Below are 11,809 nucleotides of genomic sequence, written 5' to 3' on the forward strand. Positions count from 1 at the left end.
ACCTATTAATCTAAATCTTTTACTAGATAGAAATGACAAAGAATTGTGATTGCTAATATGTCAACCTACAGGATTCAGGATCACCTAGGAGACAGACGTCTGGGCATGTTTGGCAGGGAGCTTCTAGAATGAACTAATTGAAGTGGGAAAACCCTACCTATGGGAGGAACATTTCATGGGGTCCCAGAGTGAATTAAAAGCAGGAAGTGAGCTGAGCACCGGCATTTGTCTCTCTCTGCTTCTGACTGCCCAGTGTGACCAACTGCCTCAAGTTCCTGCCTGCCATGCACTTCCCACCACTGCATCCTCAGACTGTGACCAAAATAAAACCTTACTCCCTTCCTTAAGTAACTTGTCAGACACTTTGTTACATCAAAGAGCAAAGCAACCAACACAGGAAGTAAGAGCCATTTATTACTCATCTATCACATTCCACAAACTAGAAGGAGTGATAAAAACTGAGTCTAAGTCGGGGCAGAAGCATGGAGTCACATGGATAAAACTCTTAGGCTTCCTGTCAGGGATGAACTGTAATGGGTGCAGAAATCAGGATTCACTAGACTCTGTTTATATGAAGTGGAGTTTATTAGGGGAAAAGGAACTTACACAGAAAACAAGCAGCGTTCCAGCTCCAGGGAGGCAGACCCTGCCACCCTGATGCTCTCCACGACTGAAAGGGCTTCTGACCCCCAAAGAACCTTTTCCTTTTAACTGGTCATCTGCACCTGTGACCCAAAAGGCATGGTCAATACTACAGGTGTGGAGACAGATCTATCACTACAGAACCGTGATGAGAAGTCTGATTTCCTTGCTGTATCACAGTGGGTTATTTGAGTAACTACTATGAAGTGTATTCTATTTCTATGGCCTGCTGGTACAATGACTAACCGTGGCTGTCACCCTGACACACCTGGGAAGAGGGAGCCATGATCAGAGAATGTCCTCCATCCGTGACCTGTGGGCATGCTAGTTGATGCTGGAGGAGCAGCCTGCTGTGTACAGTAGTGTCTCTAGGCAGCTAGACCCAGGCTGTATGAGAACGGTAGCTCAGCAGAAGCTAAGGAACAAGCCAGTAAGCAGCATTCCTCCATGCTCCCTGCCTCTGCTCCTGCTTGAGTTCCTGCCCTGACTGGCCTCAACAATGGATTGTGATCAGAATATGTACGCCAAACCCTTTCCCTCCAGTTGCTCTTGGTTATAGGGCTTATCACAGTAACAGACAGCAACTAGGACAACTGGAAACTCACTTCTTTTGTTTAAGGTAAATTCTGCATTACAGTATCTGGAAATTGTACAATGTTGACATAACTACGTGGCCAAAAAAACAAAACAAAACAAAAACATATTTGAGAGATTCAAGGGGGACAGTTAAAGTTTGCAGAAAAGCTGAAAACAAAAAGTGTAATATTCTGTTAGATAATAAAATATGAACCAAGCAAGAGCATCCCCCACCCCCAGGCCAATGGCAGAAGGGCACAGTGGCCTTGCATGACCAAGAGATATCTGCCAGCACTCTCCAGGACTGTTCCTTGTGGCCTACTATGTCAAACCTATTTGTCCTGGCTATGTTTTTGTCAACTTGACACAAGCTAGAGTCATCTGAGAAGAGGGACCCACAACAGAGAAAATGTTTCCACAAGACTGGTCTCTAGGTAAGCTAGTGGAGCATTTTCTTAATTAATGATTGAGGAGGCCCATCTCATTGTGGGTGGTGCTACCCTGGGCAGGTGGCCCCAGGGTGTATAAGAAAGCAGGCTGATGAACATGGTGGCTTATATCTTTGATTCCAGCATGTGGGGGGGGGGAGAGGGAGACAGATCTCTATGAGTTCAAGGCCAGCCTGGTCTATGTAGCAAGTTCCAGGCATGTCAAAGTAACATGGGAGGGAGGGAGAAAAAGAAGGAAAGAAGGAAAGAAGGAAGGAAAGCAAACAAGCAAACTGAGCCATCTATGGAGAGCAATCCAGGAAGCTGTTTTCCATGGCCTCTGCTTCAATTTATGCATTGAGTTACTGCCCTGACCTTCCTGGATGATGCACTAGAAGCTGTAAGACAGAATAAACCCTTTCCTTCCCAAGTCGCTTTTGGTCATGGTGTTTTATCATAGCAATAGAAATCCTAACTGACACACTACTCTAGGGATGAAATGCCAGGTTCTGTATGTTTCCCTAACTGTCCCTTCCTCTGGCATGCTAGAGTGAGGTTTATAGCATAAAGCCATGGCCTGCCTCAGGCTTCCTGACTCATTAGCGGAGCTCCCCAGACTCAGAAGAGTGCTTTACTCATGGTTCCAGATTATTTTAGCAAACGGATGCAGATTAACATTGGTTCCAGGTTATTTCAGCAAATGGATGCAGATTAACATTGCCAAATGGAAAAGACACATGGGATAAAGTCCAGAGACCAGGTGACTTTTAGGTGTCTCTCCTAGTGGAGCTGCTGGGGTTGGGTTTGATTCTCTCAATAACACTCAGCACATACTAAGAAGGCTCACTCAGCCCTTGGGGACCAGCAATCTGCAGTTATGTATGTGACTGGCTTCAACTATTCAGATTTTAGCCCCAAAGTTCACCCAAGTACATTCTGGAATAGATATCTGATCACATAGATAATACCTTGTAGACGGAGGTCTCAAATATATAAAATATATAAAAGGTTTTGACCCAGTAGAATATTCTGGTGGCTCAGAGCTCATCTCCCATGGGCAAAGTCAAACCTCTCTTGGGAATATGCCTGGGTTGAGGAACCTCTCCAGAGCTAACCTGGGAGGAGGAAAGACACCCCTCCTGGTCGGAGATCCAAGCAATGAAGCTCCTGTCCAGAGAGTCTTGGTGGTGTCTTAGCAACTACAGGTATCCAGTCAGACCCCTGTTCCCAGCCTTAGGACTGATCTGTGGCTGCTGAAGGCGCCTAATGGACTAGACAATGAAATCCAAGTTCCCTGACTGTTAATGGATCATTCTCCTGCCCTCTGCTTGCTCTTGGCAACCAGAGTTGCTTGTGAGCTCACCCAGGTCTCTCCACTCCTGTCTGACCTCTGCCTTTTCTCTCGTTCTCTAGTCTAGAACATCAACGTCATCCCTTCCTTGCCTTAGCCTAACCACCCTCTGCTCCCTCCACATCTAGTCTGCCCATCACCTCAGAAAGTCTCCAGCCCTCTCCTCACCCCTAAAGTCAGGCTAGCTGCCCTGCTCTCTTGTTGGCTTCTAAGTCTAGAATTTTCTTGCAGATGATAGAAGAAATTTTATCTTTTCTTTTCCTAAACACCTAGCACAGTTTCTGCTGCATAATGTCCTTAGCTTACAAATAAAAGAACATAAATTAACAAACACATGACCAGATGTGGGAATGAACCCAACTTGACCAGACTTGCCTTCTGAGCTTCCTGGCAATTTGTCTTTTCACAACCAGTCAGAGACATAAACTCCAATGTGCTTTGGAGGCCTGGTGTTTAAAAGCGTGAGTTCAGGCCAGTTGCCTGGGCCCTCTGAACCCCAGTTTCCTCAAAGTGAAGCAGGGACCACAGGCAAAGGACTCTTGTCAGTGTGAAGTCTGTGAAATGCTTGACTTGCTGTTGGCCACATGAAAAGCACTTTTGTTATTCCTAACCAACCTTGGCCTCCATCCTGGCTGGCCTCTAGTCTGGTCCAACTGGAAAAAACAAAAGAACAAACCCTTATTGCCATAACTCATGAGAGCCAGGCTCTGGTAACTAATTGGCCACCATGTCTGCTGAATCAACCTCCCAGAGTTCTCCCCACACTTCTCACTGCTAGTACACCTCAAGCCATAGGGAAATGAACCAAAACCATTGCATCCATGGCCTTTCCCACTGCCTCTTCCCTAAGCATGCTGGTCTGGTTCATTCCTAAACTTCACCAATCTCATGGGGTCAGTGTGAAAGTCCGGATCATCATCAGGTCATCATCACTACCTGATCCCTTCCCATTCCTTCCTTGGAGGCTCTCGCTAGGCTGTCATTGTTTACAGAGTGAAGTCCCCAATCCTAGATGCAGCATTCATGGCCCTGGATGATCAGAACTCCACCTGCCTGAGCTTTCCCAGCTTCAAGCTCATCCTGCATCACTCCTTTCGTGGAGAATGCCTTTCCCTTGCTTTGCCTGCTAAAACTTGCCCACAGAAGCCCGGCACAAATAAAACTTCCATGAAGTCTTTCCTGAGTCACTTAGCAATAATTACCCAATTTTCTCTTGGACTTCCATGGGGTTTAATTTATTCATCCATTCTACCTCCCTTTGTCTTCTGCTTGTGTTAGAAGCTGTTGTTGTCAGAGACATCTTACCTCCCTCCAGCTAGAAAACAACCCTACAGCACAAGCAAACATTGATTGGTTTGCTGAATGGAGAGGTGTTGGCAACAGCAAAGGAAAACATGTGGATGGGGTCTGACCAAGCCTCCACCACAGAGCTGTACCATAATTAGAAAGAATTATGCCACAGAAGCTTGCCAGGATCAAGGAGACCAAGTTAAGCTTCTGAAGGCTAGAGATTTCAGGTAGTTAGTTCTGGAAGGTTCTGAAGGTGTCTTATCTTCAGACTTCACATGGAGTGGAGAATGATGTGAGCTTACTTGGCTCCATGGCTCTGAGCACCACAGGGACATAAGAAAGTAGAATCATTTATACCTGTGCCTCCCTCCTGCTCCCACTTGTAACTCAGTCTCCAAACGTCTTAACATCTCAAAATCCAGTGAGAGGGAAGGCTAGGGACACAGAGATGTTGGCCTAACACCATCTACCTGGTATGTGAAGCTCTGAGAATAGCCTGATCCTATGTCTGTGAAAGACAAGACAGGGTAACTTGGGCATAAAGAAAACTCACCCCCACACAACTCACATAGTGCTGTAGCTTGTCTTAGTTAGGGTTACTGTTGCTGTGATGAAACACCATGACAAAAAAAGCAAAGTGGGGAGGAAAGGGTTTATTTGGCATATATGTCCACATTGTAGTCCATCACTGAAGGAAGTCAGGACAGGAACTCAAACAGGGCAGAAAGTTGGAGGCAGGAGCTGATGCAGAGGCCACTGGAAGGAAGAGGTGCTGTTTACTGGCTTGCTCCCTGTGGCTTGTTCAGTCTGCTTTCTTATAGAACCTGAAGCCACTAGCCCAGGGATCATACCACCCACAATGGGTAGGGCCCTCCTTAGTTAACCACTAATTAAGAAGATGCCCTACAACCAGATCTTATGGAGGCATTATCTCAGTTGAGATTCCCTCCTTTCAGGTAACTACTTGTGTCAAGTTGACACAAAACAAGCCAGCACACAACTTCTCCTCGGACACAAGACTGCCCAACTTGTCCTTCACTCCCCCTGGGCTTTTCTCTCCATTTTTTCTCGTTCCTTTTTTTCTTTCTTGCCTCTGTCTCCTTTCCTTCTCCTCTGTTCCATAACATCCTCAACACCCAGATCAATAGCTCCCTTTTTCCAAGCCAATATTTATATACATATTTAATCTTCCTGGAAAAAAAACATGTGGTCACCCCAGTGACAAACCGCAGGAAAGCCAGAGCCACTGTTTGCCAACATACATGACTCAGGAATGAAGCCCTTGAGAACTTAATGTCCTGTGCTGAAGATCCCGCAACCAACCAGCTGCTCAGGGCAGAAATGTGAATATGCACCATCTTATTAGTTCATCCTTGAGCTACCTGGGGGCAGGCTGGTAGGGGTGTGTGGTAAGCACTGGCTTTCCTTACTCAGCCTTTGGTGGACAAGCTTCTGAATGTCTGAGATGCTCCAAGGACAATGGGATGCTGCAGGCAGGAAGATGTGGCCGGTGCAGTTGGGTTCTATTTGTGGGGGCGGCTGTCCTTTGACTTTCTTTGCTTATATTCCATACTCACCTATGGGGAGCAGAGGAATTCCTGAGTGAATGTGTATTGGTTGAAATGGTCACAGCCTTGTCAAGGACCCCACAGAGTGGCACAACCTTCCCCTGAGGTGATGATCAGAGGAATGGCAAAGCCTTCTTCTGGAATGCAAATGTTGATGATCTATGCAAATATTCATGTTGACTAACAATTGACCAGCATGTGCAAACTAGCAACTGCAGCTTCCTCCTTGGGAATATTTATAGCCTGAGACTGCTCACCTACAAGACCTCCCATTGAGACTAGCTACATGACCCCTCTCCTGGTTCTGGGGTTGTGTACTAGGTACCTTCCATCAGAGCAAGCACATCCCATCTGAACCCACCTTTTCTGTACATGTGTCTGTCCTTTCTTCAGTCCCTTGATGCCAAAGTCAAGTTTCTAGGACCAAGTCAAGCAGGATGCCGTAGCCACCGAAAGTTTTCCAGGCTATAATTCATTTTATGTTGTAAGCTTGCCACAGGAAGAAGTCGGGGTGGGCTACAACCTGAAATCCAGTCAATGGAATAATGTCTTTCTTGTGAATAGAACAGGTTTCAGACAACACTCTAGACTCTTCTACTCCTTCCTTCCCTAGTCCTGTCTGTACCTATCACAACATAGTGTTTTAAATAAGTTGATGAGCAGACATCGCAAGAAGGTAGAAACAAAAGGCATATCAGGAGTGCTGAGACCAAAGAGGTCAGAAGTGGGAGGAAGCTGTGCCAAGGTCAGAGAAGACTTTAAGGATTCGTTATTGTTATGCCCAAAGTCCAGATCCCCAAATTACCTCGAGACCAAATCTGATGCAAAAGCAAAGAGTCATTATTACAAGTTAACTCAGGTCCTTCTATGCATCTGGAGCAGCAGCAGGGGCAGAGCAGGAGAGATCCTTAGTGGTGTGGGGAGGGGATTTTATCGTGGAGGAAGGCTTGGGGAATTCCAAGCCTACAGGCTTGTGATTGGCTGCCCCCAATTGGTCTTGGTTACCCCCTTTGGGCTAAGGTTTGGAAAAGGTCAAAGTATGTCTCTAGGCTAGGGATTACTACTTCCCTAGGCTTAAGATCTATGGGCAGTGGTGCCTCCGGACTAGAGGTTACTACTTCCCTAAACTGAGGTCTGGGAAAAGTCACACCTCTAGACTAGAGGTTACTACTTCCCTACTCAGGGATTGGTTGGTTTTGTGTCAGGGACAGAAATGGCTCTGATTTCAGGGCCAAACTGTGTTTTTTTTTTTTTTCTGGTCCTTTTTAGCTTTTAGGCTCCAATTTTAGGGTCAGGGCATATTTCTTTAACTGGCTCTGATTTTAGGGGCAAAGTGTGTTCTTTTGGCTCTGGTTTCAGAATCTGGTTGCTTTTCTTTGGCTCTCATTTCAGGGATAAAGTGTTTCTTTCACTGGCTCAGGTCCCAAATCCAGAGTGTGCTTCTTTCATTGGCTCTGGGCTCAGAGCTGGGGTGCTTAGGGATTGTGTTAGGGCTACAGATCAAAGATCTGTTGAGGCCTTGGCCTCTCAGTTACATATGGAAATTTGGTTTTTTTTCTAAATACTAACTGAAGTAGCTTGGCCCTCTTACATCACTTTCAACTCCCCAAATCAATTCAGTACAGATTTGGTATTCAAATCAATTCAGAATTCAGTAAATTCAAGTCAGGAACTTATAGCTTATTTACTTTTTCCTAGTATGCATGAGTAACAAAATTAATTCCTGGAATGCAGTTTTAAAAAGTGTTTTACAGTTTCTTTATGTATATGTATGTATGGGTATGTGTGCATGAGTGCAGGTACCCACAAAGGCCTGAGGTGACAGAGCTCCTGGAGCTGGGGTACAGTGGGTTGGGAACCCGTCTGATGTGGGACCAAAACTCAGGTCACTCCAAGAGCAGTATGTGTTCTTAATGGCTGGCCATCTCTCCAGTCCCCATAATTGTTTTCAAAGTTATTCTTGGGGTTCAAGGACAAAATGGAAAAGATACCCAACATTAAATTGAGTAGATCACTCCCAGTAGCAGTAGACTCCCCCAGCTTTAGAAATTAGTTTGCAACGTCCCATCTTTGCTAAGAGAAATATCTCTGAAACAAGGTTCGACTCACAAGGTCTTGACCTGATACCTAATTACTTCTCTCTCTCTCTCTCTCTCTCTCTCTCTCTCTCTCTCTCTCTCTCTCTCTCTCTCTCTCTCTGAGACAAGATTTCATGTAGCCCAAGCTGGTCTCAAACTCATTCTGTAGCTCAAGATGGCTTCAAACTCTGATCCTTCTCCCTCTACCAGTTCAAGCCCTGGGATTACAGGTTTATACCAACATGCCTGTTTTACTCAAGGTTAGTGATAAAACCCAGGGCCTCATACATGTGAGGCATGACTCAAGTACTTTCTCTCACATAAGGAAATAAACTATATTGGTCTGTTTTGTATCAGTACAAGGAACTACCCAAGGTTGGATGACTGTAAAGGGGTATATTTAACTCACATTTCTGAAGGTTCAAAAGCTGGGCACTACACACATAGCAGGACAGGAAGCTAGTGAGGGGACAGTCTTTCTATGACACCAACTCCCAGGTCTCATGGGAACTATCTTGACTCCATAGGTTACACCCCCAGTGGCCCAGTCGATTCTCACTAGCTCCACCTCCCAAAGGTTCTCACGCTTCTTGTCTCCTTGCACAGAGGACAACTGGACACATTTGAGCCACACACCCAAACCATAAATTAACCAAGTCAAAGCACAATAGAAGTGTGGTTATTGATCTTGGTTATCAGCTTGACTGAGTTTAGAGTCACTTTGAAGAAATACTTCCTGGACATATCTGTAGGGGCTTTTCCAGAGGATTAATCCAAGGGGGAAAGACCCACCCTTAGTGTGAGCTTCACTTTCCTACAGGCTGCCCAGATGAGCAGGGCCTAAGGAGAGGGCACTGTGCATGCATCTGTCTTCCCAAGCCTCTTCTGGGCAACCACAGGTAAGGTGGGTTCAGGACATGCTGTAGCTTCTTTGCGTTGCTTGTTTTTTGTCCTGCCAGGTCCCACTGCTGCTTCAGCCCCAAATACACACACACACACACACACACACACACACACACACACACACACTCACTATTGGCTGATAGCTAGGGCTTCTTATTGGCTAGATCTGTCTTAATTATTAACCCATTTCTATTAATCTAAGTATTTCCACATGAGAAGGGTTCTGATCTGTTGCTCCTTCCTCTGCTACATGGCTTCTCCTCATGGCAGGCTCTCTGCCTCTCCCCAAGCATTCTCATCTCCTAGCCCCACCTATCTTCCTGCCTCTATTGACCAAACAGTGTTTTATCCATCAACCAATAAGAGAAACATATGTATAGAAGAACATCCCCCATTATCTTTGGCCTTTCTGTGTGGATTCCACATCAGTGGTTCTCTAGGGAGCTTCTAGGCTTTCCTTCATGAACTCAGCAGGTCCAGGTTCTTAGCCTTCCAGCTTGCAGGGGACCATTGAACTACCTAGCTCCATACTTCAAGCTAATAGAATAAGCAGTACATGTATGTATATATTTATGTATATATGCATAATTCTTCCAGAGAATCCAGCTACTCCAATGACTCTATTTTTATTTACGACACATTAGAATTATTTCTATGTTAGTGACATATGTAATTAAGACATCCAACACCACAAACAGATATTTATAATGTGATACATGATCTTTTAGTATGTGTCTCCTGTCTAAAAGTCAACCATGTTTAATTCTTTTCGTGTTTAATTCTGGCAGAGGTTCCATCTGTATCTCTAAGTCACGACATTATGATCTGCATCATGTGTGTGCCTAGTGCCTGGGGAGGCCAGAAGAGGACATCAGATCCCTTGGAACTGGAGTTATAAATGGTTATGAGCCCTCATATGAGTGCTAGGAATGGAATCTGGATCCTTTCCAAGAGTTCTTAACTGCTGAGCCATCTCTCCAGCCCCAGTTTCTCTAACTTTGGTAAAAATAACTAAACCTCACTTTCTTAGTTTCTCAACTCCTCTCAAGGATTCTCCATCCTTCCCTTACCTCATCTGCTCTTCTTTTCCCCCACAACTACAATCAATTGTGGTTTTCCTTCTATATTACCAAAATTTGAAAATAATTATGTTGTAACTGTTATTAATAGCTCTATTTAGCTATACCTTTATACCATGAGCTAAAAGATAGATTTGACACATATAGAATTGGATAAATGAAAAATATATAAACCTAATACAGTGCAATAAATATAGCAACAAGAATTTTTTCCTTTAGTTTTTTTATTTGAATTAGAAACAAGATTGTTTTCCATGTCAATTCCAGTTCCCACTCCCTCTCCTCCTCCCATACCACCCCCCCCAACTAATACCCTACCTATCACATATCCTTTCTGCGCCACAGGGAGGGCGAGCCCTTCCATGGGGGGTCATCTGAGTCTATCATATCTTTTGGGATAGGGTCTAGGCCCACCCCCGTGTGTCTTGGCTCAGGGATTATCCCTGTATGTGGATTGGGCTCCCAAAGTCCACACCTATGCTAGGGATAAGTACTGAACTACCACAGGAGGGCCTGTAGATTTCTGAGGTCTCCTCACTGAAACCCATGTTCCTGGGGTCTGGATCAGTCCCATGCTGGTATCCCAGCTATCAGTCTAGGGACCGAGAGCGCCCTGTTGTTCAGGTCAGCTGTTTCTATGGGTTTCACCAGCCTGGTCTGGACCCCTTTGCCCATCACTTGTTCTTCTCTGCAACTGGATTCCAGTTCAGTTCAGTGTTTAGCTGTAGGTGTCTGCTTCTACTTCCACCAGCTGCTGGATGAAGGCTATAGGATGGCATATAAGACCGTCATCAATCTTATTATCAGGGGAGGGCGTTTAAGCTAGCCTCTCCTCTGAGGAACAAGAATTTTTAAGATTACTTTTATTTTATTTTGTAAGTGTTTTGCCTGAAGGTGTGTCTGTGCACCGTGTGCATGCATTGTGCTCATGGAGGCCATAGACACCATCTCTCCAGCTCCAGCAAGGACCTCTACCTCACCCACCTAAAGCTGGTCATGAATTCCATTTGAATGTGAAAATGAGGGACTGGAGAAATACCTCAGAGGTTGAGAGCACTGGCTGCTCTTGCAGAGGATCCCAGTTCAGTTCCCAGTACCCATATTGGGCAGTTCACAGTCACCTGTTACTCCAATACCAGGGTATCTGACCTTCTCTTCTGACTTCTATGAGTATCTGCATGCAAGTGTGCACCCTCCACACACATTTATATAATTGCTAAAAGTTGCTGATGCACAGTGGTGCTGGTAGGGAATGGCACTGATAAACTGCTCAACAAAGAGTCCCTACAACTCTTCAAGCTGGGAGATTCCATACATGTGAAGTGCCATAATGAAGAGAGTAATAATATCTCTGTGCATCCATATATGACCTCATAGATTCTTGCTTACACACACACACACACACACACACACACACAGAGAGAGAGAGAGAGAGAGAGAGAGAGAGAGAGAGAGAGAGAGAGAGAGAGAGAGAGAGAGAGAGAGAGAGAGAGAGAGAGAGAGAGAGAGCTTAAGACAAATTCAAATTCTTCAGGGAAAGTCAGGAAATAAAGAAGCACACTCTTTCACTTGATTCATAAAGTTTTTGAACCGTGCAAACAACCTACATAATTCCAAAGCAATATTAAATTTAAAAAAGCAATTATGAAAAATTGAAAGCAAAATGAAAGAAACTATTATAGCTATAAATACAGTCGGTGCCATTCCTACACAGGGGGAAACTGTTTTAAGTAATTTTAAGATGCAGTAAATAGACTGTGTGTCCCCAGAGACATGTGCTCTGAGACACAAAGAACTGCAGGAAAACAGTCATAGATTTTTCACAGTAACTTTGGTTTTGTTGTTCTTTAAGATTGTACTGAGCTTTTATGTAGGAGAAGGCAAATGGTTATAT

The sequence above is a fragment of the Cricetulus griseus genome, assembly GCF_003668045.3.
Source record: "Cricetulus griseus strain 17A/GY chromosome 1 unlocalized genomic scaffold, alternate assembly CriGri-PICRH-1.0 chr1_0, whole genome shotgun sequence".
Lineage (NCBI taxonomy): Eukaryota > Metazoa > Chordata > Mammalia > Rodentia > Cricetidae > Cricetulus > Cricetulus griseus.